We start from the raw sequence: 17,630 nt of genomic DNA on the forward strand, positions 1-17,630 counted from the left end.
GGTTTAAAAAAAAAAGCGCGGTGTCAAATGCGACTGAGAAGTCGGAGCCTTAGCCAACCCCTTCCCGGACTGGGCCTGTAATTTTGGCCTGCAGTTGTCTGTCTGTGAAAGGGGTGCATCACGAATACCGACATACTATTGTTTTCCAGCCCCCAGAACTGCCTTTGCTAAGGGATTTTTGTTTGGTTTTGTGGGAGGAGAGTGTCCAGCAGGAATTAATGATCGCTTTTCTGGATGGAAAGTTAATGAATGTGCCCTGGATACTGGATGCTGAAAGATGAGTTTCATAGATGTGAAATTCTAGATCAATCGTTTAAAAAGCTTATAGCGTTAAGCCTTGAAGAATTCTTAGACCATTGGTTCTACTTTCAAGGCTGGGTTCCAGCAGCTTCTTGGTGGAATCTACTTTTTCCCTAGGGAGAACTGAATGCTTCCTCTGTGTGTCCCCTTGGCCACTGGTGCAAACTCTTAGAGGTCTCACCCCATTTTATTGCAAACCTGTGTCGTGACTTTCTTCCTCTTTACAAAGTGAATGCCTTGAAGATTGGCTTGAGCTCTACACAGCTTTATATTGGGGGCCTTTTTATCAATACTGGGTGTAGAATGGACTCCATTAGCAATAATGAAAATGAAAACAGACAAGGTTTATTGACCACTTACAAGCTGCTAGTTGCTAGCCATTAGAGATTTAAGTAGATGACTTAATTTTCATGCCTCTGTAGGGGATTTACTAATATACCCCCACTGCAACAAATGAGGAAACTGAGGTCCAAATCTCAGTGCCAGCAGTCTACCCAGGGTCTATGGGACTTCAGGACCAGTCTTTAACCTGGCTATGTTGTTTTTGAATGAATAAAATCTTGTTTCATAAGGTAAGAAAACTTGTGTTCCAGAGAAGTTAGCTGATTGGCCCAAGGTTACATGAGGACTGATGTATATTATAAAAGCCTTAATTATTTTTTTTTTGGTAGACGATTCTGCTTAAGTATTTTCAAATTACAAGGTCACCAATTCTTGTTCCAAAGGTCTCTGTATATCCCATAGCCTCCAAAAATGCAGTGATTTAGCAAATTAGATGCTTAATAAGTATTGCTGCAGAAAATGACTTGAAAATGACCATCTGTATACACTTGATGTGCATAAATCTTTTCAAAAATGTGGCCAATGCTCATGTGCAAGTTATGAGACTACAAGTTGCCAGCCTTGGAACTGACCACAGGTTGTGATGGTCTTTTTTTATACTTGCTATGAATAATAAACAACTCATTTTGGCCCTGAAATCAAGAGAACTGAACAAGTGACTTCAGAAATCAAGAACAGAGTTATTGGCCTGGTTATAAACTGGACTTCAGGGATCTCTGGGAGAAGTATCTGAAGAGCTCATTACTGGTGTCTGAGAGGAACTCACTGAAAGTAGCTCACGGCTTGATGCTGAATAACTTCTTTTTCTTTTCAATCCTCTGTCCCTCCCAAGTTCAAATCTTATGCACAGACATTTATAACATTTTGTGTGGGATGCTGCATCCTGTACTGCCTGTCCTGTTCCGTAGAGTAAGCTGACTGCTCTTTCTTAGTGTTGCTCAGTTTCCCAACATTGAAAAGGATAATTAACATAAACTGTTGTCAGGGCTTTGAGATACTGTGCCAAAAGTTTAAAAGATCAATATGCGAGATTTTGGATTTCCTTTCCATCCCTCTCCCTTGCCAGGTTAAAGGCTTACTGCTTTTGTAATCACAAGGGAGAATAAATGCCCTGAGAACCCCCTGGAAATAGAAGGCAGAGACACAGACTCTAAGGCACGGAAAAGAAAAAGTTAAAAGTAAACTAAGGAAAATGCATCTACTCTATTTAGTCTTTTGGCAGTTACAAAGACTTTAATATAAGAAATAGGCCAATCAGATGCCCACATTAGAAAACCCAACGTTTATTTTCATCGCAAAATATTGTTTGCTAATAGGTTTGTCTATTATTTCTCACCCCATCCTGCCTTCTTTCACAATGAGGAGATAGTGCCACCCGAAGCAGAATACAGTCACCAAAAGAGCAAACTCTGGAAGCCAGCTACTGTAGTTTGAATCCTACTTCACCATTTTGGATCTGGGTAACTTTGAGTCAGTTAACTTAATTTTTCAGGGCATCAGTGTCTTCATTTGTAAATTGTAGATCAGATAGTATCTATATCGTTGAGTTGTTGTGAGTTCATGCAGGCAAGTATGCTTGATACATAGTAAGGTTTCAATCAGTGTTACCTATTATTATTATTGTTGTTGCTGGAAAAGGGGAGAGGGTCCCATGTTCTAGCTGTTATGACAGCTGTTCAGTTCTTTCTCTCCTTTGCCCCAGGCAAAAGCTAACCCAAGATGGGGGTCCAAGGCTGTTCTGGGCTGAGGTGTGACTGCCCTTAGATTGTTTCAAGGTCTACAGCTCTGTATAGATCTCTGGATGCGAATCCTGGGGCTGATTACATCCTGGGTCGCACAGTATTTCGAACTGTTTTAAAATGAACTTTTCATGGTGTGAGGCATTTGTATGGACAGTGGTGAGCAGAGGAGTCATTAGAAGTCAGTTATGTGTACATTACGTTTTCTGCTGGTGCCCTCGGTGCATCCTCCTCCTTCTTTTCCTCTTGGTTCCTTCTGCAGCACTGTGTGAAAGACTTTCTCCCAAATTTCCCTGACCAGGTCCTTGGCCCAAACTGTCATCTTTTAAAATTGACCCTCTCGGTACGTGTTCAAAAGGAATGTTCATTCTCTTCATCTGCTTTGTATCATTGCTTAGTAAATTTTTTTTTTCTGCTTTTAATCGTAAGCAGACCTTTATTTGTTAGTTTCTTCCTTTCTTTCACACCTCAAAAATCTACTGAAATTTCTGGAAGAAAACTTTCCTTTGGTTAGCAGGGGTCTTTATGTGACTCAGAAAGGTGGTAACCTCCCAGGAGATGAAAACGTCTGTTCCCCTTTTCATGTGTCGGTGAAAGAGGGTTGCCGTTGGTGGTTGTGATTGCAACCTAATCAGAGGTAGGAGTAAATAATCTCATTCTCCTGAAGTTACATATTTTTAGTCTGTGCTCCCTCTAGGTTTTAAGATGAATGAGGTCAGGAGTCATGTCTCTTGCTCCTTTTATCTTCTGCTGCAAGCACGAGGCCTGACGTAGAGTATGCACTTAACCCAGCTTTGTTACATCACACAGAACAAATGGACAAATGAATCTAGATTACTTCCAGCTATCATGCCTGTGTGATTTTCTACTGTATTGTTTTGTAATATGAACCTATGGTTCTTTAGTTCAACAATTTTAAGCCAATGTATTTCGAATGTATACAAGTATTGTTCAGTAAAGCTGCCTATTTAATCAAATGCCCTTTTTAGCATTCAGTCTTTAAGGAACTGTCCCTTCCCCTGTCCTTGACTGTCTTAGGCAGTCAGTATACTCACACTGCCAGCTTCTAAACACTCTGCACCCACTTGGGACAGAGACAGTGCAATGGCCTCACCAACCCCATTTCCTTTCCTTCTGGGCTCACAGCAGAATTACATATCCCTGCTTACCGTGCATTAGGTGGTACCATGTGATGGAGTCTAGCCAATGGAATGTGAGTAAGATCCCCAGGCTCAGTCCCAGATGTACTGAAACTTCATCTCAGGATGGGCACTAGAAATCTTAAACAATCTCCCCAAGCATCCTATATTTTATTTTTTGAGTTTTTTTTTTTTAAATGAGGGTACTGGAGATTGAACCCAGAACCTCATGCATGCTAACCATTTGCTCTGCCACTGAGCTATACCCACTCACCCCCCTTTTTTTATATTTTATCTTTTCCCCAAGCATTCTAGATGCAGCATAATCATCGATGGTCAAGCTCTACTTAAATGTAAGAAATTATTCTTGATCTCTTGAGAGAGCCAGCCCTGGAAGAGTAGGTACTTAATACATACTTGAAATTAGGTTTTCCAGAATTTCTGTGGTCCGTTGCCAACAGAAGTGAGCCTCCTTTCAGACTGCTCTTACTAAGCAGGTAAATGTGTACGCTTACATTCAAAAGTGTGTGAAGTCAGGTGGTTTTTTTCTTGCTGTATGATAGTTGTGGGGCAAAGCTGATGGTTTCTGTCTCCTTTCTGTTGTTTGAACTCCCATGCTCCAGTCCACTGGGCTAATAGGCTGTGGTTTGAGAGGACACCTGGGTGAACAAGGAAAATCTCTGCTCCCAGAGGGTGCATTCCTCATTTGGCTGTTGATCGATGTGACTGATGATGGAAATCCTGGGTTGGTCCTTGGTATTACTTCTGAATTCCCTTCCTATGACTGTTCCTTTTCTGGCCCCATTCCTCTCAAAGACCAGTTCATCCCCCAGGGCTCTGGGCTCTGAATGCCATCTCCTCGTGTCTTCTTGACAACCTCGCACTTTCAGTCACCGCTTTCCTTCACCTTTGTTTATAATCCTACCTGTTCTTCAAGCTCCGTCCCAGTTACATGTAAACACTTGGAGGTCTCTCACATCTTGTAAACATCCCTGGGTATACATCTCCCTTGAGATGTAACCTAGCTTGAAAGAATTTTCGATACACCTTTATCCCAAACCAGCACAGGCTGCCTTCTTCCCAATGCGTTCTCATTGCATCATCTTGTCTGCTGCTTTGACTTCTACCATCTTTCCATGTATTGATTCCCTAATGGAAATCTCCAGTCTCCATCTCTCTCCTGAACTGCAGACCCAAATATCCAAGAGCCTAGATGAGGTGACCTGTGGCTGTCCCACAGACACCAAAAGGGCAGGATGTCCCAAGCTGAGCACAGATTTTATCTGGAAACAAATTCTCCCCCTTGTGTCTTTCCTTTTGTGGATGGGCACCACTGCCTTCCCAGTTTATCCAGCCAATGCCTAGCCATCATCTGTCACTTCCTCTCATCCTCAGGCCACATATGACCATGCCACCTCCTGCTGTTTCTCCCACCTGAGTGTCTTTCTCATCTCTCCTCTTTAGTCCATTCCTACTGCTGCCATCTTAGTCCCAGTCACCAGCACCCCCCATCTAAATCGCTGCTGCAGCCTATGCATTGTTTCCCCAAGCCCAGGATTTCTCCCACAGTCATCTCCCCCACTGTAACCAGTGATTTCTAAAATCTACATTTTGGGGGTGCCTTCCCTCTTTGACTCTCCCTGCATTTTTTAAAATTTTTTTTTATTGATTTATAATCATTCTACAATTTTGAAATCCCATATATCCCTTCCCACCCTCTGCCCCCTTGGCAATCTCCCTGCATTTTTAGGTGACGCTCCATTGATGTTAGGAAAATTTCCAGAGTCCACGTGGCAACCTCAGGCTCCAGCCCTTACTTGCTGTTCCACCTCGTCTTCTGCTCCTCACCCTCTTGCTTCTGGCTTCAGCCTTACTAATTAAGCTTACTTGTTTGTTTTTACCTTTTCTTCTGCTTCATTGCTCTTTCTCGTGTTACTGCTCTGTTCCCTCTGCTAAGATTTTTTCCTCCCATCTTCCCCTGACAAGAAAGTTCTTTCTTCAGGTTTCAGTTTAGGTTTCACCTCCTCCTGGTGGTCCTCTCTGACTTACCGCATCTGCTTTAGATCGATCCCTTTCATGGTGCACCCTGATCTCTCCCGATTATATCGATACGACCTAGTTGTTTGTCTATGTCCGCTACAAAAACGTGCGCTCTTTAATAGGAGGGACCGCGCCTCTGATGCCACGCCCCCGGCCCCGTATCCCCATCACTGAGCTCTTTCCATGCTGCCAGGTGGCTTACTGCATAGGTACTGAATAGGATTGAATTGATAGTGAGAGCTCTTGGAAACCTGAAGACTCTGTCTCTCTCTCTTTTTGTCTGCTCGCCCCTTTCCTTTCCACTTAAATTCCCCTGTAGCCTAAACCAAAGGGCAGGGCATCTGTGGTAAACTTGTAATAAATACATTGCTAATTGATAGAGATCCTTTAGACTTCAGTAAAAGTGGAAAAGTGCTTATTTTAATACAGTCAGGAGTAAAGTAGCTGCAGAGATATACACTCCCACGTTCTGTGGGGCGTTCCCTTCTGCCGTCAAGGTGCCTCGTGTTAACTACTGATGCCGATTCACTTGGTTTTCCTCAGTAATTATACTGATCATAATGAAGTATTTATTTTCCACATGTCAAAAGCTTGGATCTAACTATGCACATAGCACATACTTCATAAAGTACGGCTTCTATTTAAAACCATATACTTAACGTACCTCTGCTGGGAACACATACTCGGCCTATTTCTAAACTACCAAGGGGAGAGAGCTTCGTGTGTGCGTGTCCTCCTACTCCCATACCATCATCCCTCTTGCTTTAGCGTTGCCCTAATCGCTCTCTGTGTCTGAGCCTTTGTTCCTGATGTCTGAGCTCGCTCTCTTCTGTAGGGCAGGTTTCGTGGATCAGTTCTCTATTAGAGTGCCTGCGTGCAGACCCTGGCTCCATTACCATTAGCTGGAGGGCCTTGGGCGAGAAGCTTAATCCCTATGTGCCTCAATTTGTTCATCTTTAAAATGTGGAGAATAACAGTATTTTTCCTTAAGGGGTTTTGGTGAGTATTGAGTGAGAGAACATATTAGAAGCACCACGCACCGCATCTGGCCCAGAATAAGGTCTTAATAACTATTAGCTGTAATTCAAGAATTCTGCCCTACTGGGTCCCTAGCATTTTCGTGTATTTTTATTTGTTTGTTTGGGGGGGGGTAATTAGGCTTATTTATTTATTTTTTAAATGCAGGTGCTGGGGATCGAACCCAGGACCTTGTGCATGCTCAGCGTGCACTCTACCCCTGAGCTCTACCTTCCCCCAACAGTAGCATTTTCCTTCTCCATATTCCTCCTTTATAATATATATATATTATAATATATATATGTATATATATTCTGTGTTATCCTATTATGATGATTATTATTATACTGGAAGACATAGTGTTAAGCCTGAATATTAGACCCAGAATATACCTTAGATACTGTCCGTAACATTAACTCCCCATTTGATTGAAAAAGGATTTCTTGAACGTGTACTCTGAACCGGACACAGGGCTGGGGCCTGAGGAGTCAAAGGTAAAGAGGACACAATTCCTTTTCTCAGTGGAGCTCTTGTATGTGGAGAGTTGGCCGGGATAGGAGCCAATATAAACAACCGAAAGCAATAAAATGCTTTAAAAGCATGTTAAAAAGCACAGGAATTATTAACTAAGGGAAAGGTTGGGAGGAGACTGTCTTACAGAAAGACTCTGAAGAATGAATATGATTTTTCCAAGCAGGGAGGAGTGGAGGCCTTCCCATTAAAAGGAGGAGCCTACGTAAATGCTTAAGAGTCATGAAAAATGTGATCTTTTCAGAAAGCCTTGAAGTGCTTTGGTATTGGGAGAATGTGGAGTAGATTTGGCTGGGTCAGGAAGGGGCCCTTATGTTACACCGTTTTAGAAATGGTTTTCCAGAAGGTCATTCTGGCCCCCGGTGGGGGAAGACACCAGAGGTGGGGAGAACGCTGATGGGGAGGTCGCAAGAGATGGCTCGGGCTGCTGTACCAAATACCATAGCCTGGCTGGCTTCGATGACAGAAATGCATCTCTCACGGTTCTGGAGCTGAAAGTCCAAGTCAGGAGTGAGGTCAGGTTCTGGTGAGAACCTCTTCCTGGACTGCAGACACCTTCCTTCTCGCTGTGTGGTCATGTGCTGGGGAGAGAGAGAGTGAAAGAGAGAGAGAGAGGATGAGAGCGCTCACCTATCTGTTAGGGTGCCGATGCTGTCAAGAGGGTTTCACCTCTGTAAGGCTCCATCTCCAAACAGCATCACATTGGGGGTGAGGGCTTCAACATGTGAATTTTGAGGTGATGCAGACATTCAGTCCATGGCACCAGGTAAGGGATGCTGAGGACCTGGGATAAGGCAGAGGGAGTGGGGGCACAGAGGAACCTGTGGCTTTGAGATATCTGTGGGAAGAGGAATCAAGAGGGGTTAGTGACCATTTGGATAATTGGGACAATGGGATGAGCTGGGTGACTTCAACTTTCTGGATTGGACATTTGGGTCATACCTGGGTTTGCCTGGATGGTCCAGCTTTAGAGGCCCCAGTGCTGCTCCATAAAAAAAGTATATTTCTTTTCCTGTAGCTCTTAACTCTCCAAAATATTATCCTCCTCCAGCTGCTTCAGAATACCTGTCTTCCTTCATTCATTGACAGTTGTTCAGCAAGGCTTGTTTTCTTACTGTTCTCTGAACACACAACCTACTTGCTGCCTCTCTTCTGGAGCTCTGATCGCAGTGCTCCTTCCCCATGGCGTGTGCTCTGTATTCCTTCTCTAACCATCCTTGATGGGAAGAACTTTCCCCAGCTGCTCAGAGTGATGCTGTCTGTGCCATCTGCTTTTCCCATACCTTTCATTGGTTTTCTGTGGCAGATTCAATACTGCGTTCTCATCACCATCTTTCTTCCTGGAGATGCAGGGACATTCTTTATCTCCAGCTTCCTTGCACTCAGAGTTCTACCCCATGTGCCCAGAGTCCTCACCAATGGGAATGTGAGCACACATGCCATGTTCCCTGTGGCCTGGGACACGTTTTGCCTCTCTGTACCACCGTTTTGAAGAAGGAACTCTAAAGTGGTAACTTGAAAATTACCAGGGATGAGAAGCAACCAAGGACGAGAAAATTGACTTTAAATTAGACTTTATGTAAGTGACTAAAAACAACCACCAAAGCTTTCTTGTGGGAAACTACTGACATCTGGGAGTTAACTTGTCAATGCAGCAAATCGTGATCTATCCTGACTAATATGACCACTGATATTTGGTGTCATGTTGTGGTGTAGGAACAAAATCAGGTATCCCTTTTTTTAATTGCACACTGTGCTTTTCTTGTGTTTTGGTATATATCTTTTGAATGGAATTGAACATTTGATGACATGAAAAAAGACTTTCTCAGATGGGAGATAAGGTAATAACCATGTGTTAACTGCCCCAACCCATCCTCAATTTCCTCACTTTTTTTTTTTTTTAACACTTACCTCCTTTCAATTAATGTTTTATCTTGTGTAATTGAATCTGTTTCCTCAGGTCAGCAGATGACCACTGTTAATTAGTCAGAATCTTTCTTAGTCATGTTCTGTTGAATTAGCCTTTGTGTTTATGAAGAGAGATTGAAAGAATGAAACTTGTCTACTTCTGACAGTCTACTATTAAAGTCCTTTGGTAGAAGTAAGTAAGCACATGTACACTTGTATTGTTATTATTATTTATTTTGGGGGGGGACACAGGAATGCTGACCTCAGCCAAAGTGTCGGTTAGTGTTGCTATGCTACCGATGAGACTGGGCCCCGCTTTTTCCATTTGTGTCTAACATACTCTTTCATTGCATTTTCCCTTCATATCCCTATTTTGGTAAAACGCCACCAATTTGAAATGTGTATATATCGCATCCTGCCCTTGAGGACCTTCATCAAAACAAGATATTTTAACTAAAAAGAAACACTAACAATTTCCTCTGGCCATGTATTTATTTTGTCATGAAAACCCCGTGTCTCCATGACACTGATTTTTTCAAGTTCATTATCTTAAAAGTGACTTTTTCAAATGTTACAGATAATACTCCATGGCTGAAAAGCCAAGGAGAAATTCCATCTGGATGACAGTAGCCATTTACAGATTCCTCGAGTTGTCTTCTCCCAGGCTGACGTGCTAGCGGGATCTCTCAAGTAATGCTCGGGACTGGTTCCAGCAGAAAATTTGAACCGTAGCACTTTATGTTTTGTTTATGTTTTCTTGTTTTTAGATACAAGTTGCAAGTTCAAACTGAATCCTCTCTTCTGATTATGGAAAGTGTAGGCTGATAAGGCTTTGAATTTTTAAATTTGTTTTTCTGCTGAAGCTGCTCTTTGGAATGAAGGGAGGATGACTAGCAAGAAGCGTTGATTTTCCTTCCTTTCATCAACTCTGTTGTACTAACAAGAGGGACCCGGATCTGGCGTGGGAATCAGGAGATCTCAGTCCTTTCTTAGCTAGGAAATCTCTGGGTGGCTTTGAATTAACACATGCCTTCTTATGGTACTTATTTATCATGTGAATTAGGTGGGGTCTGTCTCCATCATGGGTGTCAACCAGGAGTACACGTGAAAATCAATCCGAGAACGTCTGTAAAACCCACATCCCTGAGCCCCATTCCAGACCTACTGAATCAGAATGTCCAGTTAGAGGGTAGTTTGGGAGGTTATAGTTGTTTTTCAAGAGATCAGACTGGCATAGACCCATTAGCTGGCATCCTTTGGATGCAGGCAGTAAGTAGAGGTTCAGTGATGAAGGGGAGAGCAAGGAGTCCGGAGCCAGAGTACATACTTGCTGGGGGTATTTACAGATAGCCCTGAGTTGGGAAATGGCTGCAGACATGGAACCCTACAGGGCATGGAAGGGCTGGTGAGGGCAACACCAAAGCTAAGCCACACCTCCTTTACCGTCTTGATCAGGCTCTGCATTTGTTTGTTATATATTGTGCATGTGTGTGTCTGTCTGTAGTGATGATGAATCACTAAAATATAATGTTTGGGGCCTCTTTGCAGTTTCCCAGTTAGGGGTCAAACCTCCACCCTGACTTCGCTCAGTTACATGAACTGGTTTAAATGGATCCCTAACAGGAGAATTATAGGGGCATGGAGAGGATAGAACCAGGCTGTGAAAATTGGCAAACCTGCCCCTTGCCACGTAATCAACTCCATTCAATCCAGTCTCTATCAGTTAATATCTTTAAGTGCCATTCTATGCAATGGCTTCTACAGGACAGGTGTGGATGGAAGGAGAGGAGGGAGGGAGAAATGAAATGAGCAAAGCTAGATTTACAGACAACTATAAGATAATGAGAAGGCATGGAAGGACCAGAGGAAGGACAGACTGAGAGGTGGGATGCAGAGAACGAGCCATTAATTGTGGCTGGTCAAGAAGGGAGGCTTTCCAGGAAGGAAACTGTCTGCTAGACCGGAATTCTCTCATGCTGACTTTGGAAAGATCATGGAAGAAGAGTCTCATTATAATTATTATTGTCTCTTTTATTTATTTATTTTTTTGTCCCAAAGCAGTGGAAAACCCTTTATCCTAGTGGAATAATCTAAGAACGAGACCTTACTTTCTTACTCTTCCTGAAATGCTGGTGTGCATTCTTTCAGAGTCATTCCGTCTGTTTGATTTGTGTCTGTCATTTTCACATGGAACTGTCTGCTTCTCGAACCGTGGGAGGTGGGAGGCCTGGGTCAGCTGCTTCTTCTGTGCCCTTCTTCTCGTCACTGTGCGAGGCACACAGGAGGTGCAACGTTGGTGCTAACTGAATACACAGAAGCATGCTTAGTGAAGATCTGTGGAACAGTGAGGCTTCGTTGATGAGGACATTGATACCTAGACTGTGTTTCTTTTGGAAGAGATCAGGGTCTGTTAGTCCCGTCTTCCTAGCACCCCTCTAGGCTAGGTCTGAACGGCAGTAGCTCCCCTTTAGAGACAGAAGAACTGAGGCACAGAGAGGTCCAGTGGTTTGCTCAGATTGTATAGAACACAACTCCATGACTACACACTGATAGGTAACCTCTCCCTCCTGCATGTCAGTTTAGGGTTCATGACAGTGTGAGGGGGGAGGCACAGGGATTATGTGAATGTTCTAGGTGAGGACCTCAGGCTCAGAGAGGGGAGGTGTCAGGCAGAAGGTTCTCGAAGGAGATGGCGGCTCAGGGAGATAACGTTACAGTGGGTGAGACACATTCAGAAGAGCTTACAGGGCCTGACAAATTGCTCCAAATGAGTGGCTTGAGAACACACAAGGGTGGGGTGGTCCTCCAGTGGAAGACAAGGGGTTTGGATGGGGTGGTGGGTAGAAGGAAGCCATGTTCCTCTGAGAAGGACTCAGAGCACGGGGGTTTGGGTTCTTGTCCAGGCTCCCCCATAGATTTGTTATGTCACCTGGGGAAGGTGATTTCCTTTCTCTTGGCCTCAGTTTCTTTACCTGCAAAATGAGAGAAATGGCCCAAGTGATTTGAAAGGTTACTTGTAGTGCAAATGTGTTGAATCCAATACACAGAGCTCCCATATTAGCAAATAAGGACAGGATGGGTTATTTTAGAACAAGAGCCTCTCTGACTGAAGTTTGTGATTCTAAAAATTCTTGATAGGTAAAATGAAGTTTAAATCAAATTATCTGAGATCCTGCAATGTTGGGGGTATATAAAGATGATGGAGAGATGATGAGATGCAGAGTTAATAAGAGAAGAACACTGTTTGGAATACTTTTCAATGTTACCTGGTGATGGAGTGAGGGACACACTGTCCCCTAGGTTCTCTTTGTCCTGTCACCAAGGGTGGGGATGGACTAGGAGTGGGTTGCCTTGGCTCTACTAGTTTTATGATCTTGGATAAATACTCAGTTTCTTCCTTGAAAATTAGGAATGACATAACCAGCTTTGACCCTTCCTAGGGAGCTTTATGAGGATCACATGGGATAACCTGTGTGCGAGTGCTTTGTAAACTGTAGAGCGCTGTACAAAGATGCCTATATGTGCGAGGGTTTATTACTGACTGCAAGCTCTCATGGTCTCTAGTCACTCATGTGGCTATGGGGAACGTGACCAACTGCCCCCGCCTGGGTCACTCTGGCCTCAAAGTTGGTCTTCGGGGGAAAAAGAGTGAAACTCTTTCTGTTAGCTTTATCTAGATCCCTGAGTTTGCTGGTTCATTAAGAATGGAGGATGACCCCACCCGGTTGGCCAGTGGGAAATGGAATGTAAATACCATTCAGACCTCCCCTCTGCTGGGCACCTGACACGGTTGAAGGAGTTTTTACCAGCCCCTGTCCCTTGTCACAGTATGTGATCTTGAAAAAGTCCCTTCCTTCTCTGGGCCTGAGTTTCTTGCTCTTTCGAATTTTAAGGGGTTACGCAGGATGATTTCTGGGTTCCATCCAACCTCAATTCAATAGGGTTTTTGAATGAAGGGTTTATTTATATATAAGACAGAGTCAGGGACCTTCTGGTGTCACTGTGCTTCGAGCTAGTGCCTCATTGTGCTACTGGGAAGAGGGCCCGGGGTGGCCTGGCACTGACTTCCCAGTTTCCCCTGCCTGAGACCAGGGGGCTTGACTGGACACAGGCCTGTTGTCAGATTTGAGCATGACTGCGCTGACATCTGTGCTCTCGGAGAGGTGATGCCATCTCCGAAATCTTGAACGTGAGTTCTTTGGCAGCCTTGAACCAGAGAGCCCCGGGCAGGTGGGAGCGAGCAGGGCCAGGGCACTGAACTCTGCACTCCAGTGTCCCCTCCCTCCGAGGGATGGTCATTGCACACCTACCAGTTAGGGAATTTTGATAATTTGATAAGATAATGCATGGGCCTAAGAGATAAAGCCGAAAGAAAAGCAAGACCATTATCATCCTAATGAGAGCACACTGGTTTCTAGTGGGTGGGAGGGAAGGGCCACACTCCCCTCTGGTTCTGGTTTGATAATGTTCTTTTTATTTTAGCTTGGATGGCATCAATGGGGCGGATCCCTTCCTGATTATTCATTAAACATGTGCTGTTCTATGCACCTTTCTGTGTCCATGTTTATGTAACCGTTTTCAAGGGTTAAAATATTAGATGGTGCGTGCGCAGCACATAGAGCAAAATGTAAGCGTCCGATAAACGTTTTTACTGGCACCATTGTCCCCAGCTGACTGAAACAAGTGAGGCATGACGCCCCTCGTTTCATGATCAGGCCGCGTGGGCTGAAGAAGTCCCCCGGTGGAGAGAGGCCTTCATACTCAGCTTTGTGGTCAGACGGGGAGTTCCAGCTCTATCTCTGAGCCTTACATCAGCATGGAGAATCTGTTTCTGTCTGAGTCACATTCATATTCTCTCTCTCTCTCGAAGACATTTTAAGGTCTTTTCTACACGGCCAACACCACTGGGCATAAAACCAAAGATGAAATGACAAGGGACTCCCTCTTTTGAGGGGCGAGATGCCTGCCGTGGGTAATGGGCGTGTAAGCAGATCGGTACCCTGATGGGTTAGACAGGTGACGCTGCCCTTGTCTCACCTACAGAATGAAGGTGAGGCCTGCAGGTTCCGTAGGCACGAAGTACATCCTTGGAAATGGTGGTGGTTGTCGTTACAAAAGAGCACAGTCAGCGGGTTCAAGTTAGCAGGGTTTCTAATCTGGCTCCTGAAGGACAGCTGTGATGTTTTAATTGATGAAGCAGAGTGGGGAGGACGCGCATTTCAAGTCCAGTTTTTGCATTTCAAGCAGAGTGATCCCAACCCCACCCACCCCTGGACTTGCAAAGGGAGAGGCTGGTCAGACTGAGCTGCCAGGGGAGGGTTAACATGTGTGGGAACAGGTGTGCTTACTTGCTGTTGCAGGCTACGTCGCCTTTAAAATATGTTTGAACGTTGTCACTTTGAATCTCCTGGGATTTGAGAATAGACCAGCTCCTTATTTTTATAATCAAAAAACAAAGTGATCTCAGCCTCCCCAAAGCATTGAAATACGCTGTAGTGTTAGCGCTTAGCCGTGGATTTCCATCTTTGGTGAAGTCGCGTTTTGCTTTAGCATCATTTCTTCTTTCACTGTTATTTCGTTGGCTATAGACACTATTAATTCTTTCTATGTTAGTGTTTCACCCTTTCATCTTCCCAGTAAAGAGCAGCACTTGCTATGAAACACAATGATACTGGAGGGGATAATTTCTTTATAATTATTATGTGAGGCAACACACTAAATGAATCATGGGACTCATTTGAAAAAAAAAAAACAAAACTTTGGTATATGTGCTAATCCCTCATTCCAGAAAATTCAGCTGATGTGTCTGGAGGCACAGCCAGCCCTCTTCTGACCAGGAGCTCCGTGGAGAACCAGCTCTGGTGGTAGAGCCTCCTCATCCAGGGCAGGCAAGGTGGTTGTCCTGGCCTTTTGCAATGTACACAAATGGTGGTCTTCTAGATCTTTCCACATTCCCTTTGTGCCCTGACACTGCTTCCAGGCTTCCTCCCTGCTACCCCTCATGTCCTTACTGCCCCTCTGCTCGGTCTGTTGGCCAGATCCCATCCCTCTGATTGCTGAACCCCATCTACTCATTTTCTCTAGCAGGAGCCCACACCCTCCCAGCTTCTCTTCCTAACCTCCTTCGCCAATAATTTCTTGTCCACTTGGCCATGCCACACCCTCAATGAATGCTCTGGAAGATCAAAAGCTTCCTAAAACCATCTCAGCCCTCAGGGAGTTGATAGACCAGTGGAGGGAAAACTTTGAGAACCTGCATAAAAGTATGGCCCCCTTTTTATAGGAAAAACTACACATACATCACCTTAAAAAGTCCGTGGCATCTCTGAATCAAGGCACCCAGATTAAGAACTGACGTCATAAAAATATGAATGTGGTAGTGTTGAGGCATTTCCCAACTAAATTCCTGTTTATTCAGAGTTTGGTCTCTGAGTTACATGATCAAAGAAAACAGAACAGAATACGATAAACAAAAACCAAGGCAGAATTAAAACAAACGAGTTAAGGCGTGATTCGGTCTACCAGGGATACCATATCAGAGTAAGATATTCTTACCTTTAACCAATCAGTAGTTAAAGGATGGTGGATTTACTCGTCTTTGAAGGACATTAATAGTCTCACCATTACCTGCTTCCTGCTCCCTTCTGAACACATGAAGACCGTATGTCTTAATCTCCCCGCACTGGGAGAGGACACTATGATCAGTCTTGGAAGTGACATCTGCCACCCCAGGCTGAGACGGGGACAAGTCCTCTGCCCTGCAGTTCTCTTTCCCTGCCAAGCAGGAGGCTTCAGGTTGAGACAATGGAGCCAGGCACCTGAGGCCGGCTGCATCGCTGAGTGCGGCCAGGATACCACTCCGACCTGCCCTGGAATTTGCGTGAGTGGAACATCAACCTCTGTGTTACATCACGGAGATTTTTGGAGTTGTTTGTTCCTGCCCCAGCTCTTGGTTTACCTCAGCTGAGGCACCTGCCGAGGGTACTGGTGTTGAACGAGAGGGCGTGCTGACTTCCGCTGATTCCTCTGCTTCGTGGAAGTGATGTTTTCGAGCAGTTGGTTCTTCCCTGTGCATCCTTCGCCTTGTCCTCCTCCACCTGCAGAATACAGATGTCAGCCGCATCCAGGTGTCACTATAAAAATAGCCGCGTTTGACCTCCCTGGTCTGAAATGCTGGGGACTCCAATTTTGCAGGAATACTTGGTTACAAGGTATCTCGCAGGCATTCCTACAAATGTGTCTTCTAGTCAGTTCTCTCCCCGGGAAATTGCATGAATGACCTGTGGGAGAAGAGAGAGTCAACAGTGATCGCTAATGTGATTAATTAAAGGACTTAGTAGAAATGACCGATGGAATTTACTGGTACCTTGGAGGGATTAACACTGGTTAACCACGTGGGTCGAGGAGGCAGGTTAATGAATGATTCAGCCGCTGTGAGACGGGCTGGAGCATTTTTCAGTGGAGCAATGAATAAACATCGCTACCCCCACGTTACAGGTGAGGGGGTCTCACTTTAATCCCTGAAATGCTCGCACCCTCTGTAATTAGGTAATTAGTTTAGGAAACAGTGTAACAAATACACGAGGAGAAATAAAAACAACAAATGCATGTGAATAACTAGGAACCTTTTATTTTTTATCAAATCATTACTCTCTCTGTCTTTTCTTAGTGAAGTGTAGTGATCTTCCCACGAGTCTCACTGCCTTTCCACAGAGATGGGGGCCAGTTTGGGCCCTTCAAACAAAAGCAGTTTTTTGGCACTGACATGAGCTCTTGTGGTTTCCGGATCCCAGGACAGGCCCTCTGCCTGAACCCAGCCAGGTTCTCAGCCTTCGACTTTCACGCATGATCAGCAAACGCCTCCCAGGAGAGCAGGAAGTCCTCGGTGCTCCTCTGCAAGGGACTTCCTTCTCCAGAGCTGTACAGTCCTAATCTCATTCCTCATTGCTTCTCTGATTCTTTGGGGAAAAAAAGTGTTTGTTTTAATTTATCTTGCTTTTCTGATTGCTTTTGGTAGAATGAGTGCAGTGTCTTGAAGACTGCTCTTTTTCTCAGAAGCAAAAGTCTTCAAAATTTGTACTTGCAGCTTTACTGGAAGTGGAGATCTAACAGTATTACCTCAAAATAGTATTAGCCTGTGTTGGGTAGAACCAACCAGCCAAGCAAAAAATAAATAACTTTGGGTGGGGTGTCAAGACTTCACAACCAGTTACCATGCAGCTAACTGGATATTTATAAATTAACAATTGACATATAAAAATTTTTATATAGTATAGAACAACCTGTTGGACCCCAGGGGCAGAACTCTTATTAATCTCTACATCTAGAAAGAGATTTAAATTTCTTCCTTGCTCCATTTTTTAAGGAAAAAAAAAAAGTTTGGACCCCAAATACCACCTGTTTCACCAGTGGTTTAAAAACATCCAAAAGAAACAAAAGGGAAAAAAATGAAGCTACTAAATTCTTCTTGGGGGAAAATAATCTTATTTCTCTGATTTCTGTAAGGCCCATTGCTTAACTACAATACTGCTCAACTTGGCTCCAGTTGCTTGGCGTCATTTTGTGAGGAAGGGAAATTTCGCCTTCCTAGTCTGGGCCTCCATGTGCCTCTCCC

General features: G+C 44.2%; 1 long non-coding RNA gene across 2 annotated transcripts in view; it reads left to right on the top strand.

The window, feature by feature from the left end:
• LOC116157362 (uncharacterized) overlaps nucleotides 1-17,630 on the top strand; it is a 271,892-nt gene that overhangs the window by 104,985 nt on the left and 149,277 nt on the right. The gene's annotated exons all lie outside the window — the stretch shown is intronic.

This window comes from Camelus dromedarius, chromosome 15 (assembly GCF_036321535.1).
Source record: "Camelus dromedarius isolate mCamDro1 chromosome 15, mCamDro1.pat, whole genome shotgun sequence".
NCBI classification, from domain to species: domain Eukaryota; kingdom Metazoa; phylum Chordata; class Mammalia; order Artiodactyla; family Camelidae; genus Camelus; species Camelus dromedarius.